This window comes from Protopterus annectens, chromosome 13.part0, assembly GCF_019279795.1.
Source record: "Protopterus annectens isolate FY-2018-M chromosome 13.part0, PAN1.0, whole genome shotgun sequence".
In the NCBI taxonomy this organism is placed as follows: Eukaryota; Metazoa; Chordata; order Ceratodontiformes; family Protopteridae; genus Protopterus; species Protopterus annectens.
This window is the reverse complement of record NC_056747.1, coordinates 1,018,089,377-1,018,106,164: the sequence shown is the minus strand read 5'-3', so window position 1 is coordinate 1,018,106,164 and position 16,788 is coordinate 1,018,089,377. Positions and strand designations below refer to the sequence as shown.

The 16,788-nt window shown below is 44.2% G+C and overlaps 1 protein-coding gene across 1 annotated transcript in view; it reads left to right on the top strand.

Moving 5' to 3' along the window:
• RAPGEFL1 (Rap guanine nucleotide exchange factor like 1) overlaps positions 1 to 16,788 on the top strand; it is a 672,616-nt gene that overhangs the window by 130,342 nt on the left and 525,486 nt on the right. The window lies entirely within an intron of this gene.

The window sequence follows — 16,788 nt, the reverse complement described above, 5'->3', positions numbered from 1 at the left end:
GGGCTGTAGCTTCTACTCCCACAGCATGTAAATTTGTATTTTAAGGGGGTGGTGTACTGCATGCAGTCCTTGGTATGCCCTCCTTTGGATGAGATGCCTAGTAACTTTGAACCTCTTTTTCAGCTTGTCACCCATTCCCTATTGCAATATACCAGCTTACCATTTCTTTTAATGTAGCATAGGCAATTTAGTCTTCAAGGGTAACAAGCACTGAATTTGTAGATGAAACACTGAAGTATAAGCTGTTTTATAGCAAAAGTCCCTTCATTAGTTTCAGATCATTTTAATGTGGAATTATTCAGATGACTTACTTCTGCAGATTGTGGATATTGACTGATATTGGTGGATTGTAATGACAGAAGTTTGAGTAGCCTTTTTATGGTTGAAATGTTCTGAACTGGGCAGTTTGTCATTACTGGTTCATATGTTTTGTTTCACTGCTTACTGGAAAAATGTTCAAAACTATACAGTTAAAACATACTCTAACAAGTGGTGCTGTATTATACAAGGGATATAATTCAATTATTATATATAATAATTAATACAATTGGGAAGGTGAATCACAGTACTTTTGCATGGTCCTAAAATGTGTGCAAGGGGGCCTATGATTTGAAAACAGCCCAAAGATTAAATTAACCTGCCACTGCCCCAATGCATTCTCTTTGAATGTGGAATTCAATGCTATTTCAATGAATGTGAGCTTCAAAGGCAGAGAAGTTTTAATGCTAAGTCTGTTTTCATTGTAAGACTATTGCTTTGTTTAGCAAATGTCTCAGTGTGTGTGCTATAAAATTTGAAATAAATGTAAATTAAATCCAAATATCTTTAGTCATTGTAGAAGTAAAGTATAAAGCATTGTGCATACTGAGAGTTTTGAGCAGTGTTTATGGCAAGTGGTAAGAAATAGCCAAGTAATGGGACACTGGAATGGCGGTGTGTGTGTGTGTGTGTGGGGGGGGGGGGGGGCTGCGTGGTGGGCTCTGGGTTTGCACCCCCCTGCAAAAAAATCCTGCGGGCTCCCTTGCACACAAACCCACCCTTTGAAAACATCCCGTCCACACACTCCTCCACTCACACCAGCAAACTGAATGCGCAAAGATGCAGATTGTGTTGCCATCATGGGTCTGAACCTTCCATCAATAAAAGTGGAATATGACCCCTCAAATGTGGAACAAGTGGGCAAAATATGGAACACTTAATAGCAACTTCATCTAGTAAACTTTCATGCTTAAAATGTATTATCTTATACTTAGAAAAAGTTATTTGTTTTGGTTAATGTGATTATTTACCTAGGTATTGGTTAAAAAATTGCATCAGTGATTGTATGAGCATAATCTTTTGTGTGTGACAGTATGGCATATAGACTTTTTTTTTTTTTAGGATTCAATATGAAGAATGCTCTCCATAATGAGGAATGGTTACCATTAGTATCAGGCATACTTGGGTCGTTCCTTCTAACCAGTCAACATTTAGCCAATGCCTCAAACAACTCCAGTTTAATAGCAGTCTACGTAAACCCAGTCACAGATTGTACTTGACTACCACTATATTCCCCCATTGTACCAGAAATCACTCTAGTAAAAACCCTTTTTCTGGATTGTAACTATACAGTGTTTCATCCGATTTAATATTTTTATGGTCGTTACTTATTTATTGACTGGCAGCTAATCTAATATTGTCTTTCACACACTGAAACACAGTTATTTGATTTAACTCAACTAAGACACCATGCAAAGTGATGAATTATTATATAGATACAGCATCCTGCACTGTATAGTAGTATTCCATCTAGAAAACTTCTTAACAGGAGGCAATCCTGTCTGACCATGCTCCAGTTTATGTCCTTCAAGGATGCATCTGCAGTCCTAACATATGGGTTGTCCTGCCTCAGGCAGCCCTTCGGTCGGCCGGATTCCAAAGTCTGGGTCTGGCCTCGGCTGATGTCGCACTTCACCCGACGTCATAGTTGCTGTTTATTGGGTATAAAGGCATCAGCCGACACCATTTTCCCCAGTCTTTCTTGCCGCACGGTGCCCAAAGCAGAAGCTGTTCGCAAGTGCCGGTCGGTCAGATCCAGAGATTTCTACTACCGAAGACCTCTAAAAAGCTAAGTACCCCGTTGGGGACTCTTTCTTGCCTCAGCCGATGTCAGACAAAGTAAATAATTGTTTAACTTGTGGGAAACAAATACCTCATAAGGATTTCCACTCTTACTGCCTTCCTTGCTTAAGGCCCAGACCACGACGTATCAGCTTGTCTAGCCTGTGCTTCCTTCAACCGACGGACACTTAGACGTCGGTCGGAGTTTGCAGAGGAGTTTTTTGGTCCCGCTTTTGCATACAAAATGCCGTTGGAGACTCCGACTACGCAATTAGCTAAAAAGCGCAAGGAAAAGGACCGACATTCGCGGTCCGCGGTTTCGGCTGAAACCACGGTTAGGCCAACCGCGAGTGTCTCTGTTTCGGCTGAAACCGAGCCCCTGGTTCTTCCTTCGGCCGAAAGCATGCCTCCGATAGCCGAGGCCTCACAGAGCATGGCTGAATCTGCTACTGAATTTACTGCTACAGAAGCAGGCACCCAGGATTTGTCAGATACTATTCCTTTAGACATATCTACCTCTGCACGTGGGGCTGCTAGACCCCCTGCTTCTATGTCTATCAAGGCTTTTGCCAGGGCTAAAGCAGCTAAATCTTCTAAGGCCTTACCTGCTAAAACTCCTTCACATAGGCCTACCTCTAGTTCCCAAATACTCAGCCTGGCTGAGGATCTCATTTCTTTGATCAGGGGATCCCAACCTCACCCAGACAGGGCCTCTCAGCCCCCCCCAGACAAGAGGCCTAGGACTGAACCCCCGGAACCTGTCTCTACAGATTATTCCTCGGATGACTCAGATATTTCAGACCCTCACGAAGGCCCATATTCTCCTTATGAGGATTCTGATGCAGAAGACTCCATTCCTTCTGCTTCTCCTCCTGAATAATTTTCCTTTGGGGAAACCTTGCATGCTATGAGGGAACACTTCCAATGGCAGGGCCAGGATTTTTCAGATTCAAGGAAAAGGCTAAGGACCTTTTTACACTTACCACAGCATAGGCCTTTAGCCATTCCGCCAGTACTAACAGTTGTTGATGATGCATATAATGATGCCTGTACTGCCCCTGATTCTCTTCCTTCGGCCCCTGCCAAGCCAGACAGATATTACAGGGTCCCGGACACACATTACCATTTGTATAAGGCTCCTGTTGCAGACCCTGAAACCATTTCACAGGGCCCTAAAGGTGGCAGCTGCCTCTGCCAAAACCCTCTTCCCTCTGAAAGGGAATCTAGAGCATTAGAGAGATGGGGTAAAAAGGTTTATACTTCTGCTACTCTTTCGGCCAGGGCCTTGAACTGTCAATTTCACATGATTCAGTACCAGGAATTTTTGTTAGACCAGCTAAATAAAAAACTGTCTTCTCCAGAACCTTTAGACTGCAAGTCTCTTCAGGATTTGGTACATAACTCTCAGCAGGTCAGTAACCATTTCTTAAAATGTGGCTATGATGCACTGGAGGCTTCCTTTAGATCAGCTATGACTGGAACAGTGATTCGAAGGCATGCCTGGTTAAAAGAACAATCCTTACCAGACCATGTTAAGTCAACTCCTAGATGCTCCCATGGAGAAACAAAGTTTGTTTGGCTCCCCTGCACAGGAGGTTCTAAAGAAGGTGGAAGAAAAAGCAAAATCTGTCCAAACAGTCAAGGATTTCTTACAGGTCCAACCTCCGAGGTTTAGCAGAAATTGGCCTTCGAAGAATTGGTCCTTTCCAGACAACTCCAGAGTGCAGAGAGGCAGAAATAGACGCCCCAGAGGCAGAGGTCAATCTAGGGGTGCCTACAGGGGACATCAGTGGCAACCTATCAACCAGAGAAGTACTGCCACAGATCCAACTACAACCACTTCCACAGGGCAGACACAATGACTTGGCTCTAGTTCCGCCTACCAGGGAACAACTGGAAGCACCCTTGGGCGGAAAGCTAGCCTTATTTTCCGACAACTGGCATTACATTACAGGAGACAAATGGACTTTACAAACAATAGACAAGGGCTACAGGTTTCACTTCCACACTCTACCAAAAAAGAGAGGAATGCCAAACCTACCACCAAGCCAAAAAACAGACGCTCTAAGACAAATAAACAACTTACTAAGGATGAGAGCTATAGAAGAGGTACCACCTATGGAACAAGACCAAGGATTTTACTCCAGGCTTTTCCTTGTACCAAGAAAAGAAAATCAATGGAGACCTATTCTAGACTTGTCCGCACTCAACACATACCTCATTGTTCCAAAATTCAAAATGCTGACCCTCCAGCAGCTTCTTCCCATGCTGGGCAAGGAGTCTTGGCTGGTGACTCTAGATCTCAAGGAGGCATACCTGCACGTCCCTATACGACCAGATTGCAGAAGACACCTCAGATTTCTTGCAGGATCAGAGCATTATCAATTCTCAGCATTGCCTTTTGGCTTATCTACTGCGCCCAGAGTATTCACGAAATGCCTGGCATCAGTAATTGCTCATTGCAGGCTTCAGGGAATTAAAATTTACCCATACCTGGACAACTGCCTAATACAAGCGGACAACAAGGCAAAATTAACAAAAGATTTGGAAAATGTCATACAACTGTTGCAAGCCTTGGGATACACAGTCAACATGCAAAAGTCAAGACTAGTACCATCCCAAAGGATAACATTCTTGGGTGCAGAACTGGATACATCAGCTCAGATGGCTTTTCTCACAGAAGAAAAACAAAAGCAACTACCAGTCTACTTCATGACATTAACAACACAAACTCGGCTTACTGCAAGGAAAGTCCTGCAAGCCCTGGGCTACATGACATCCTGCATAATATTGGTTCCACATGCCAGGCTGCATATGAGAAAGCTACAATGGTACCTAAGGAATGTATGGTCTCAACACAAGCACAGTCTAGAAGCCCAGATTCCAATAATTCCATGCCTGAAGCAAGAATTCCTGTGGTGGGCTCAGGCCTGTCAGTTGAACAGAGGCTTGCCTTTCCACAAACCTCATCCAAGCCAGACCATCACCACGGACGCCTCAGACCTAGGATGGGGGACACACATGGTGGACAAGTGTATACAAGGCCAATGGACCCAAGACCAGCTGAATCTACACATAAATCTAAAGGAGATGCTGGCAGTGAAACATGCGATCCAGGCATTCAGACCACTCCTTCAACAGGGTCATCTGCTGATAAGGACTGACAATACCAGAGTCATGTGGTACATCAACAAACAGGGAGGTACACATTCATATCCTCTATGCCGGATGGCAATGGACCTGTGGAATGTGGCCCTGAATCTCAACATTCAACTTCAGGCCAGATTTGTACCAGGAAAAGAAAATTCTCTAGCAGACACCTTAAGCAGAACTACCACGGATGCTCACGAATGGATGCTGCATCCAGATATCTTCAAAGCCATAACAAAGAAATGGGGACTACCAGAGATAGACCTGTTGGCCTCCCCACACAACCACCAAGTGAAGAAATTCTGCACAAGAGCATACCACCCACTTGCTTGGAGGGTGGACTCCCTTTCCTTCAGCTGGAAAAACCTGACAGCATATGCATTTCCACCTCTTCCCTTGATGTACAAAGTTCTACTGAAGATCAGAGAAGATCAGCCAAGGATAATCCTGATAGCTCCAGACTGGCCGAGGCAACATTGGTACCCTCTACTGAGAAGCATGTCTCGGACACACGCATGGCCTCTACCTCTATGTCCCTTACTTCTAACACAGGACAACTACAAGATCCTACATCCAAACTTGAAAACACTGCAGCTAGCTGCTTGGAATATTGCATAAAACAAAATAACCCAGGTTTATCTCAGAGGGTTAAGGACATTATCCTGGAGGCACGCAGACCCTCCACAAGGAAGACTTATTCAGCCAAGTGGAAAATATACCTCATTTGGAGTACAGCAAAGGGAGAAAATGTCTCATTGGCAAACATAGCACACATCCTGGAATATTTAGCAGAACTGTTCCACAATGGCCTGTCTTACTCCTCCATTAAGATTCATGCATCAGCAATTTCAGCAGAATACAACATGGATCCTCCTGTCTTCTCTCATCCTCTACTCAGGCAGTTCTTGAGAGAATCAAAAATGTAAAACCTCCAAGGAAACCACCTTTACCTACATGGGATCTCAACTTTGTGCTGGAAAAAGTTAACACTTACCCCTTTTGAACCAGCAGCAACAGCAGAATTACAGTTCTTGTCTTGGAAAACTGCTTTCCTGCTAGCAATCACTTCAGCAAGAAGGGTATCTGAGTTACAGGCATTAATGGCAGTACAACCCTTCCTTATCTTCCATCAGGACAGGGTCTCTCTGAGAACTAACCCTACCTTTATGCCAAAAGTGGCCTCCAGAGTATCTTTGAACCAAGCGATTCATTTACCTACATTCTTCCCCAACCCACAGAACAGGGGGGAAAGACTGCTACATACCTTGGATGTGCACAGACAATTACGCTACTATCTGGACAGAACTAAGACCAGCAGAAAAACTGACCAGCTTCTGGTAGCATATGCAACAGGAATGCAAGGAAAAGCAATTTCAAAACAGACAATCTCAAAATGGATAGGAAATTGCATTCGATTTTGCTACTCTTTTCATGGAAAGACAACTCCTGAAAATATCAGACCTCATTCCACAAGAGCTACCGCCACCACTACAGCTTTCCTACGAGGAGTGGCTACCAAAGACATTTTAGAAGCTGCTACTTGGAGCTCCGTGCATACATTTGCCAAGCATTATAATCTTCCTTATACTCTAGATCCCGAGCAGGTTTTGCAACTGCTGTTTTGCAAGGGATCTTAACTACACCATCTTTATCTTAGTGCCCCTACCTGCAGTTTGGCTATGGTATTCTACCCATATGTTAGGACTGCAGATGCATCCTTGAAGGACATAGTACAGTTTTGTACCTACCATAAATGTAGATGTCCGATAGGTATGCATCTGCAGTCAGGATTACCCACCCTCCTTCCCCTCTGTGGTATTCCTAGGGTATTTACCCCTCTTTTAGCTAGCTGGGGGAATCTATTATGGTGTATTTGTTTGTATATATATATATATATATATATATATATATATATATGTATATATATATATATATATATATTTTAATATTGTTTGCTCTCTACTGTTTGGAATTATTTGCATTTATCCAAATTTAGCCTTCCTAGAGGGCACCTGGCATCTGGGGCAAGAAACACTGAGGAAAATGGCGTCGGCGGATGCCTTTATACCCAATAAACAGCAACTATGACGTTGGGTGAAGTGCGACATCAGCCGAGGCCAGACCCAGACTTTGGAATCCGGCCGACCAAAGGGCTGCCTGAGGCAGGACAACCCATATGTTAGGACTGCAGATGCATACCTATCGGACATCTACATTTATGGTAGGTACAAAACTGTACTTTATCTGCCATACCAAAACAAAGCTGTCATTGCATCACATATGCTCCAGTTTTCATCTGCTGTAGCGGAACAAAGTTGTCATTATATCACACTTTGTATGGTGCTGTAATCATAATGTTTTAACTTACTTACATGTATTAAAGCACTGAAGTCCGTAGACTGACAACCCATTTGGTCACAAAACCTGGGCAACAATTAACTCTTTTTCTCGACTAGCAATTGGATGGGAGACCACAAATTCACCCCAGAAGTGTCACCTATGTCCCTCATGGACAGGGGCAGTCGGTGCTGATAATAGACTAACTCTGGGAAGAACAGTCATCTAACCAAGGTCATTTAGGGAACACAGGTGTAACATGGCTAGGCTTATAAAAGCCCTAGGGCCATTAGCCTAGTAACCGCCTGTGAACCTATAAACAAATCCACCCTCCATAACCCTTTCTTAATGACTATCCGGTAGATATGACAACATTTTATCAACATGTCTCTAATTCTAGCACAAGCAGATAACATATATAATACCTCAGAATGTCACAGCTTCTTTTTTTTCCATACCATAACTGTTATACACCCTAGCAACTGAAGTGCCAACCGCTACCATCTGCAAATTCCTAAAAATGTAAAATATCCCCCTTACCTTGTGACAGTTTATGCCATCATATTTGACTTTATGCTAGTGCTGTGACATACCCAGTCTCTTAGCTTAGGTCTGCTGAAAAAAGTGACCTTGCTGATGGCTCTCAACCAGTCAGGGACAAATCTCAACAGAATTGGGACAAAACCAGAAATAATCCAGAACAATCAGGGACATTTTAAAAATATATTAATATAATATTGATTAAATTACCTGGCTTGGGCCATAAAGATTGTATCTTACACTTCTCAGTGCAGCCAGAAATGAAAAGTCTGTATTGGGAAGCTTTCCATATGGTCTTTGGGGTGAACTGATTGTACTCTGGAAGGGTGGAAGTTTGAAATTGTTTTATGACTTTCAGAAGCTGCAGTAGATCTGAGCAAAACTCTGTGTGTATTAACACGTGCTAAATCATGGCAGTTTCTAGCAATGGGGATAACATGGGAACCAGAAGTCAGATGATCAGATGTATGTGATATCATTTTGTAATATAGGACAAAAATGACATTTAATACTAGATGTCTGTTTTTGGAACCTGACAGAGAAGGACCCTTCACCTTCATCTTGCCTTGCTCTAGTAAGTGAGCCAGGGAATAGTAATTATTTAGATCAGTCAGAAAAATATGATGAGATTAGTTTAGTACTGTTTTTCTGTATCTGTGTGAATCTGTTCATCTATGTTATTTTAATATTTCCTGCAGTTGAAACGCTGGTGCTGTAAATAGATATTTAGTGTTTTCATGTTCTTTTCTTATTTATTATTAAATATATTTTAAACTCTTCATCGTTAATGAATATTTTAATCTCAGAGAGTATTTACATATATTTAGTGACAGCTCTGGCTGCGCCTGAAAGCCTTGCTGTTGGTCAGGCTACCATTTGTACTAATATTAATTTCACTCAGTATAATTGGGTATCCTTGCAAGAGCCTTACAATAGCTAGCTTTGGAGTGTCTGGTGGTGAGTTTAGTCTGGGCAGAAGGGGGCATAGCTAGTAAATCTATGCCAGCCTTTCCCAGGTGTGTGTGTGTGTGTGTGTGTGTGTGTGTGTGTGTGTGTGTGTGTGTGTGTGTGTGTGTGTGTGTGTGTGTGAGTGTGAAAATCAAATCTCAGAGTGTGTTTGTGTTTCATCTGTTTGGAGCAGGGACACAGGTTTCACAGAGAGGGTGCTGGAGAACTTGCCTTGGACACTTGACTGAGATCTCAACTCTGTAGTTGTGTAATTGGGAAGTCTTACTGTGGATCTGGAGGGAGACAGGTAGAGAAATCTAGACCCTGGACTGAGTGTGTTCCCTGTGTGCTCTTAAGGAAAATTGTGCTTGATGCAGAGAGCTGCATCTGGAAATACTGGATGTATCCATTTTTGTTAAAAGTGAACATCCCTCTCCAGTGTCAGTAGTGAGGATACAGGCTCCTTGATTACTGGCCCAGAGTGGGGGTGTCACACAAACATAAGGTGATAGAGGTACAACAGGAGTGGGCACTGATAAGTTACAAATGGTGTTCTGCACTAATTTGTGTTGTAGGCTCTATGACCCTAAGATCCTAAACCACATAGCCTAGTTTTCACCTATGAACCTAACTGTCTTTAATGGCCATTTTAATCTTAGCCAATAACCAGAGATCTGATGTTTTCATTTTCTTTCATTCCTCAACAATTGGGTTTGGATCTGACCTTTGGATCTGACTCCACCTCTTTTTACAAGTAGTGGAACACTTAAAGCTCTCAAGCTCCTCTCCTATCCATAGTGCATTAGTCCCCTACCATATCCCAGATCTTGTTTGCTGCCTTCGCGTTCAGATGTGGTCGCAGTTAGCTCTCTTGCTTTGCTGTATTTGTGAGTAGAAAAGGCAGAGTTTAGTGTATTTTTTTCATGTATCTTCATTCTTTAATAGCCCTCTGTTACCCTTTCTACACTTTCTAGTGCAAGTTTTATTTATTACCGTTGTTGGTATTTTCTTGATTTTTTTTTTTCCTGTCATACCATAGCGGTAGTCCTGGTTACCATTATTGGTAACTTTAAAGCTTTCTCTTGGAGTATAGCTTTTGGATGTATATTATCAGAATGGCTGAAAAACCATCAGGATTTAAAAAATGTAAGGCCTATGGCCACAAGATACCATTGTTAGATGCTCATGATTCTTGTGTCTGTTGTCTAGGCCTTGGTCATTTGAACTTGTCCTGCAATATATGTAAGGCCTTTAATCCACGGACCTTGGTGGATAGGAAAAATAAGCTTATTTTGAAAGGTTTGCTTCCTTCCACTTCTCAAACAGTACCTGGCTTTAAACCCCCCAAGAAAACAGACAAAAAGGCAAAGCAGTGCCCTTCGGACCGTTCTGGATCTTCTGCTCCAAGTTCTGCTGCTGGTGCAGAACCACCTCAAAAACTACCTAAACTATTGGATCTGACTTCTCGGATCCAAGGGTAAAACACTGTGATCACACAGCTTCTGAAACCAAAGCTGCATCGTCAGATCCAACCCAGACTGATCTGAAGAAGATTCCTCAGGCCTGTGTCACATCCCCGTTCCTGGAGAGACACCACCATTACAGGTCTTCATCCATTGCGTCATCTTCTTGATGTCCAGAAATTTGACCAAAGCAGATGTGGATATGAGGATGAGAAAATTTCTCTCAACACAAATACAGATGGGGGTTCTCCTGGCTCCTGCCTCATTGGATCCAGAGGCCTTTGTAAATATGACTCCACCAATTTTGTCTCCTTCTCTGATCAGACCTTTAGTTTCAGAGCAGTTGGAACCAAGAATCCTAGATCCAAAATTTCTCATCTTCTACACCAGTACTGTCTCTGAGTGGGCTGGATGACTGTCAGAGCTGTAGCATCAGCATTGGTTCCAAGGTGTTGGAGTCGACTCTGAAATTGTCAGAGCCATCTCTGACCCTTGGAGCCTCAGCCCTTGGCAGCTCAGGTCTGACCCCTGCTTTGAGCGGTTTGCCTTCGGGTTAGAAGGAGTTGACAGTTTGAAAGTGCATCTTCTTGGAGCTATTTGCTTCTTCCTTCTGGGGGCATTCTGTCTTTGAGGAAGTGGAGAGAGTTTTCTCTGCTCCAAGAGAATGGACACATCTACTTTCCTTTGCTTCCACTTCCCAAACCCACTTGTCCTTACTTCAAGAGCCTCAACATCCTACTCCACAAGGACAAGACCGCTCAAAGCCTCCAGGATACCTCTCAAGGTATATTCATTTCTTGTGATTACTTCTCTGGAACACCCCACTGAAGAAGTCCCTCAAACACCCCACCGAAGAAGTCCCTCGAAAGAGAAAGTGTAAAAAGGAGGCACTTAGACTCCCCTCAAGAGTCTGTCATGGAAGATATTGATTTTGATGAGGGGGAGGGTCACCAAGATCACCACTGTATGTCTCCTTTGGAGACATCCTAGAGATTCTAAAACAAAGAGGTGGTTGGTCAACCAGTAACCATTCCCAAAAGGAGTCTGTTTTCCTGGAAGCCTTTGGGTCTGGCCCATTTACCTCCTGGGTGACTCACCCACTGGCGAACTCATTGATTTGATCTCTTGGCAGACATGGAAGGAATCTGACTCCATTGAGCCTGTCCCCAAAGACTGGACAGGATTCTGACACCACCCAAGGATAGGGTGTTTTGGAGTAAGGGAGAACCTGTGGATGCTACAGTTGCGGCAGCCACAAGGAAGGAACTTGCAGAGCAAAGTTCCTCTGTTCATCCTCCTAACAGGGAGTCTAGGGCAATGGATAGATTTGGGAAGCGTGTGTATGCTTCAGCAAACTTTGCACTTCAATCACTGTATTATTTGGCACACTTTACTAGACTTCAGAGGGATTTGATTAAAGAACTCACAAAGTCTCTCTCAGAGGCTGTTCTTTCTGAGGCAGAAGGTTGTACTGCTTCACATTTGGCTACCTACAGTCCGTTTCAAATTCATCAATGAGGCTCATTTCACATGCAGCTGAAGGTACCTCAAGGGGGACAGTTTTAGGTATCTCCATTAGTAGACATGCCTGGATGCGCCTGTGTTATTTTGCAGAGCCCTTCAAGTCTTCATTTTTCAATGCTGCTTTTTGAAGGAAGTTCACTGTTTGGTCCCAAGTTTAAAGACACACTATCCAGGTGTGAGCAGGAAGGTAAAACTCTGTCTGCTGTGGGCATACATTTTTCGATCCCTGAAAAGACCTTTTCCTCGGGAATCAGTGGAGTGGTCCAAAAATGTGGTTCAAAAAGTCCCAGGATCCCTTCCAAGATGCACGTGGGGATAGTTCCCCCAGAGGCAGAGGGGGAATGCCAATGGAAGATGCCGCCCACGCGGCAGAGGCGACCCACAGAACCAAAGATCTAGAAATACCTCCTCTGACAGATCCTTCCAGCACTCCTGAAAGGAGGCCCGATTGTATATCTCTGGAAACAGTCAGGGGTCATTTATTCCTGCACCAGGGAACCTGGCTGCAGAGTACAAAAGATTCATGGGTGCAGAGAATTATTTCCAGAGGTTATAGAATTTCCTTTTTCCTTCCTCCTCCCTGTACAGTAAACAAAATTCCCAATACTCCACTTAGAGGGAAAACAGCAGCACTAGAAGTAAAAAAGCTGCTAGAAAAGAGTCATCCAAGAGGTACCCCCAAACCAGAAAGAGTTCAGAACTTGCTCAAGATTCTTTTAGTGCCAAAGAAAACAGGGGACTGAACACCAGTTTTGGATCTCTGCAATCTGAACAAGTCAGTTCAGCACACAAAGTTCCAAATGGTCACAGTTTAGTCCGTTCTGCCATTTCTACACCAGGGCGACTGGATGTAGTCAATAGATCTTCAGGATGCGTACTGTCGTATCAAAATGAACAGGCAGTCCAGAAGATGCTTCCAGCTGGGGGTCAGTTATTAACAGTTCAGAGCTCTGCCCTTGGTCTCACCACAGCCCCCAGGGTGTTCACCAAGTGCATGGCAGTAGTAGCAGCAAACCTGAGACTTCAAGGATTCCAGGAGTTTCCTTATTTGGATGATTGGCTCATAACTGCTCCAACAAGGCATCAATTGATCAAAGCACAAGGCCATGTATTCCAGTTATTCTCTCAACTAGGACTTAAATTCAATCACAACAAGTCTCCGCTATCACCAACTCAGATGTTGCAGTTCATAGGGGCTTTGTTGAACACATGTTCCTTGACTGTCTCTCTTCCTCTTCCAAAGGTGCAGATGATACGATTCCAGGTCAAAAAGTTTATTCAAAATTCTTCTGTCTCTGCTCAATTGATCCTTCAAGCATTGGGGTCAATGTCTGCTGCCACAGTTCTGGTTCAGTTAGCAAGACATCGCATGAGAATCCTTCAGTGGACACTAACAACTCAGTGGTCTATTTTCCACCAGTCTTGATCCACCCAGATCAAGATAACTCTGGTTGCAAACATTACCTCCTTTGGTAGATTTACTCTGGTCAAGTTCTTCAAGGTTGCCCTTTCAGTCTTCCTCAGCCTTAGGCTGTAGTGACCACGGACGCTTCCCAAATCAGGTGGGGGGCACTTCTTGGGAAAGAAAGTCCAAGGCACATGGTCTCCCAAAGAGGCCAGTATGCATATCAGTGTCCTAGAAATGAGAGCTGTCCTCCTAGTGTTGCAGGCCTTAAGACATTCTCACCTCCGGGACCATTGCGATTCAGATGGACAATATGTCACTGGTCTGGTACATCAACAAAGAAAGAGGAACCAAATCTTATCCCCTTTGTCGAGAAGCATTGAGAGTGTGGCAGTGGGCGACCTCATCCAGTTGATTTCTGATAGCAACCCACATCCTGGGGAAATCCAGTATGATATCAGACAAGCTGAGCAGGTTCATTCTAATGCTTCATGAGTGGTGTCTCAACATGAAAGTGGTGGAAAAGATTTTCTGTTGATAAGGCCACCCTTGCTGTGATTGATTATTTTGCATCTCCCCTCAACAAGAAGTGCAACAGGTTCTTTGCCCTGATCTCTCCCCACTGGGGGAGTCGCCAAGAAATGCTCTTCTCCATGATTGACCCCCCCCGTTTCCTCTCTGGGCCAAACTTACTGTGATCGATCATTTTGCATCTCCCCACAAGAAGTGCAACAGCCTCTTTGCCCTGATCCCCCCCCCCCCACTGGGGGAGTCGCCAAGAGACTCTCTTCTCCATGATCCCCCCGATTTCCTCTACGCCTTTACCCAGTACCACTAATCCCCAGATTTCTTTGGAAAGCATCACAGTTGAAGAGCACAGTATCTTCATTGATCCTTATTGGCCTCGTCAGATTTGTTTTTCCATTCTTTGGCCTACTCTTCTTTGCCATATTTGGTCACTGGATCCATCTCTCTCACCCAATAGAATCAGAACACTTGGACATTCTAGGCCTGAAGTTGACCATGTGGTTTCTCCAATTCTGCTGATTGCTGGACAGCCCAGGCTTTCCACTCCTGTCAGTCACATTCTCTTATCTCACAAAGCTTCCACTAGAAAACGTCACAAAAGCAAATGGAAAAGGTTTGTTTTTTGGCCACAGCAAAAAGATATTGACCCCTTTTTCGCACCAATTCCAAATGTCCTGTAGATGTTCATCGTGTTTCACTGTTGCAGTCATCACTGTAGGGTTCTTCCTGTCAGCAGGCAGCCCTCGGTCGGCCAGATTCCCAAAGTCTGGGTCCGGCGTCGGCTGTTCAGTCATGCTCCCTGACGTCAGAGCGCCAGAAGTACAAAGCTGCCAGCCGACGCCATGTTCTCCAGTCTTTCTTGCCGTGCGGTGGAAGCAGTTCGCAAGTGCCGGTCGGCTGACTCCTGATATTTTTTCGTGCTTCAGTCCGAAGACTTACTTCTTTTTCTCAAAGCTAAGTACCCCGTTGGGGAAACTTTTTCCTTGCTCCAGTCCGATGTCAGAAAAAGTTAATAATTGTATTTCTTGTGGGAAGCAAATACCTCATAAGGATTTCCCCTCTTACTGTATTCCTTGTTTAGGCCCTGACCACGACATAGCTAGTTGTTGGTTTTGTGCTAGATTTAACCAACGTACTATTAAGCGGAGATACGATTTTGCTTTTCACTACTTTGGCAGGCGATTTAATTATAAAATGTCGTCGGACACGCTTCTGACTACCGGAGTTCACAAACGACGCAAGGATAAGGACAGGCCTCCGAGGTCTAAATCAGACGATGGTTTAGAGCCAGCTCCAGGATCGGCCGTCGTCAGTGAGGCGCTTTCGCAGCCCCTGTCGTCGGCCATTTCAGAATCGATTGCCGAAACGGACTCCCACGAGGAGCCAACTAGGCCTTTGAGTACTCCAGCTGCAGGACCCTCGGAAAATGTTCCCTTGGATGGGTCCGGAGCCGCTGTGCAGGTACTGGCTTCCGAGGGGGTTTTCAGGCATACACAGCTTCTGATAAAGGCAAAGCCAAAGACAAGGGCGAAGACTCCTTCTAAATCAAAGACACCAGCCCAGGCCTCTTCTGATCCGGGACCCAAATCTCAGAAACAGCTGCTTAAAATGGCGGAGGACTTACTAACCATGATTAGGGGTTCACATCCCCCTCCAGACAAAAGGCCAAGGCAAGAATTGGATTTTGAATCCTCTGATCAGGCATCTATTTCTTCAGTGTCTTCCTCTGAACAGGAATATACTTTCCCTCCTTATGAGGATTCTGATGCTGAGGTATCCATTCCATCAGCTTCTCCCCCTGAGGATTTTTCTTTTGGGGAAACTTTACATGACATGAGGGAACATTTTCACTGGGAAGGACAGGAGTACTCTGAATCTAAGAGAAGGCTTAGGGATTTCCTTCTTCCCCAACATAGACCCCTGGCTATTCCTCCTATTTTGGATATTGTGGATGATGCCTTTTCTGAGGCTAATTTAACTCCTGACTCCTTTCCTCCAGCCCCTGCTAAGCCTGACAGATATTACAGGGTCCCTGAGTCCTACCAGTTCCTTTACAAAAATCCTGCTGCTGATCCAGAAACCATTTCTCAGGGTCCTAAGGGTGTTAAGGCTGCCTCTGCTAAAAACCCTATTCTGCCAGATAAGGATTCTAGAGCTTTGGAGAGATGGGGCAAAAAAGTGTACACTTCTGCTACTTTATCTATTAGGGCTTTAAATTGTCAATTTCATATGCTAAAATATCAGCAGTTCCTGCTGTCTGTTACGAAACAAAAGCTAGGTACCATTTCTGCATGTGCAGATAATAAGGAATTACACAATTTGATGCATGCTACTGAGCAAGTGGGGAAGCATTGTTTACACTGTGGGTTTGATGCCTTGGAGGCTTCATGCAGGGCAGCTGCCACTGGCAGTCATTAGAAGGCATGCTTGGTTAAAGGAACAAAATTTACCTGATCAAGTGAAAGCAAAGTTACTGGATGCTCCTGTTCAGCATAATGTTTTGTTTGGGTCTAAGGCTGAAGAGATGATAAAGAAAATGGAGGATAAGGCAAAATCTATGCAAATGGTTAAGGATTTCTTACAAGTTCAGCCCCCAAGATTTAGCAGAAATTGGCCAACTAAAAACTGGTCCTTTCCCAGCTTGGACAGGTCTCAGATGGGTAGATATAGGCGCTCCAGAGGGAGGGCCCAAGCACAGACCTCTTACAGACCTAGACAGTGGAGTGCTTCCACCCCCAGGGGTGGAGAGGACAGACCTCAATCTTATAGAAAACTGGCTCAATGACTCCCCCT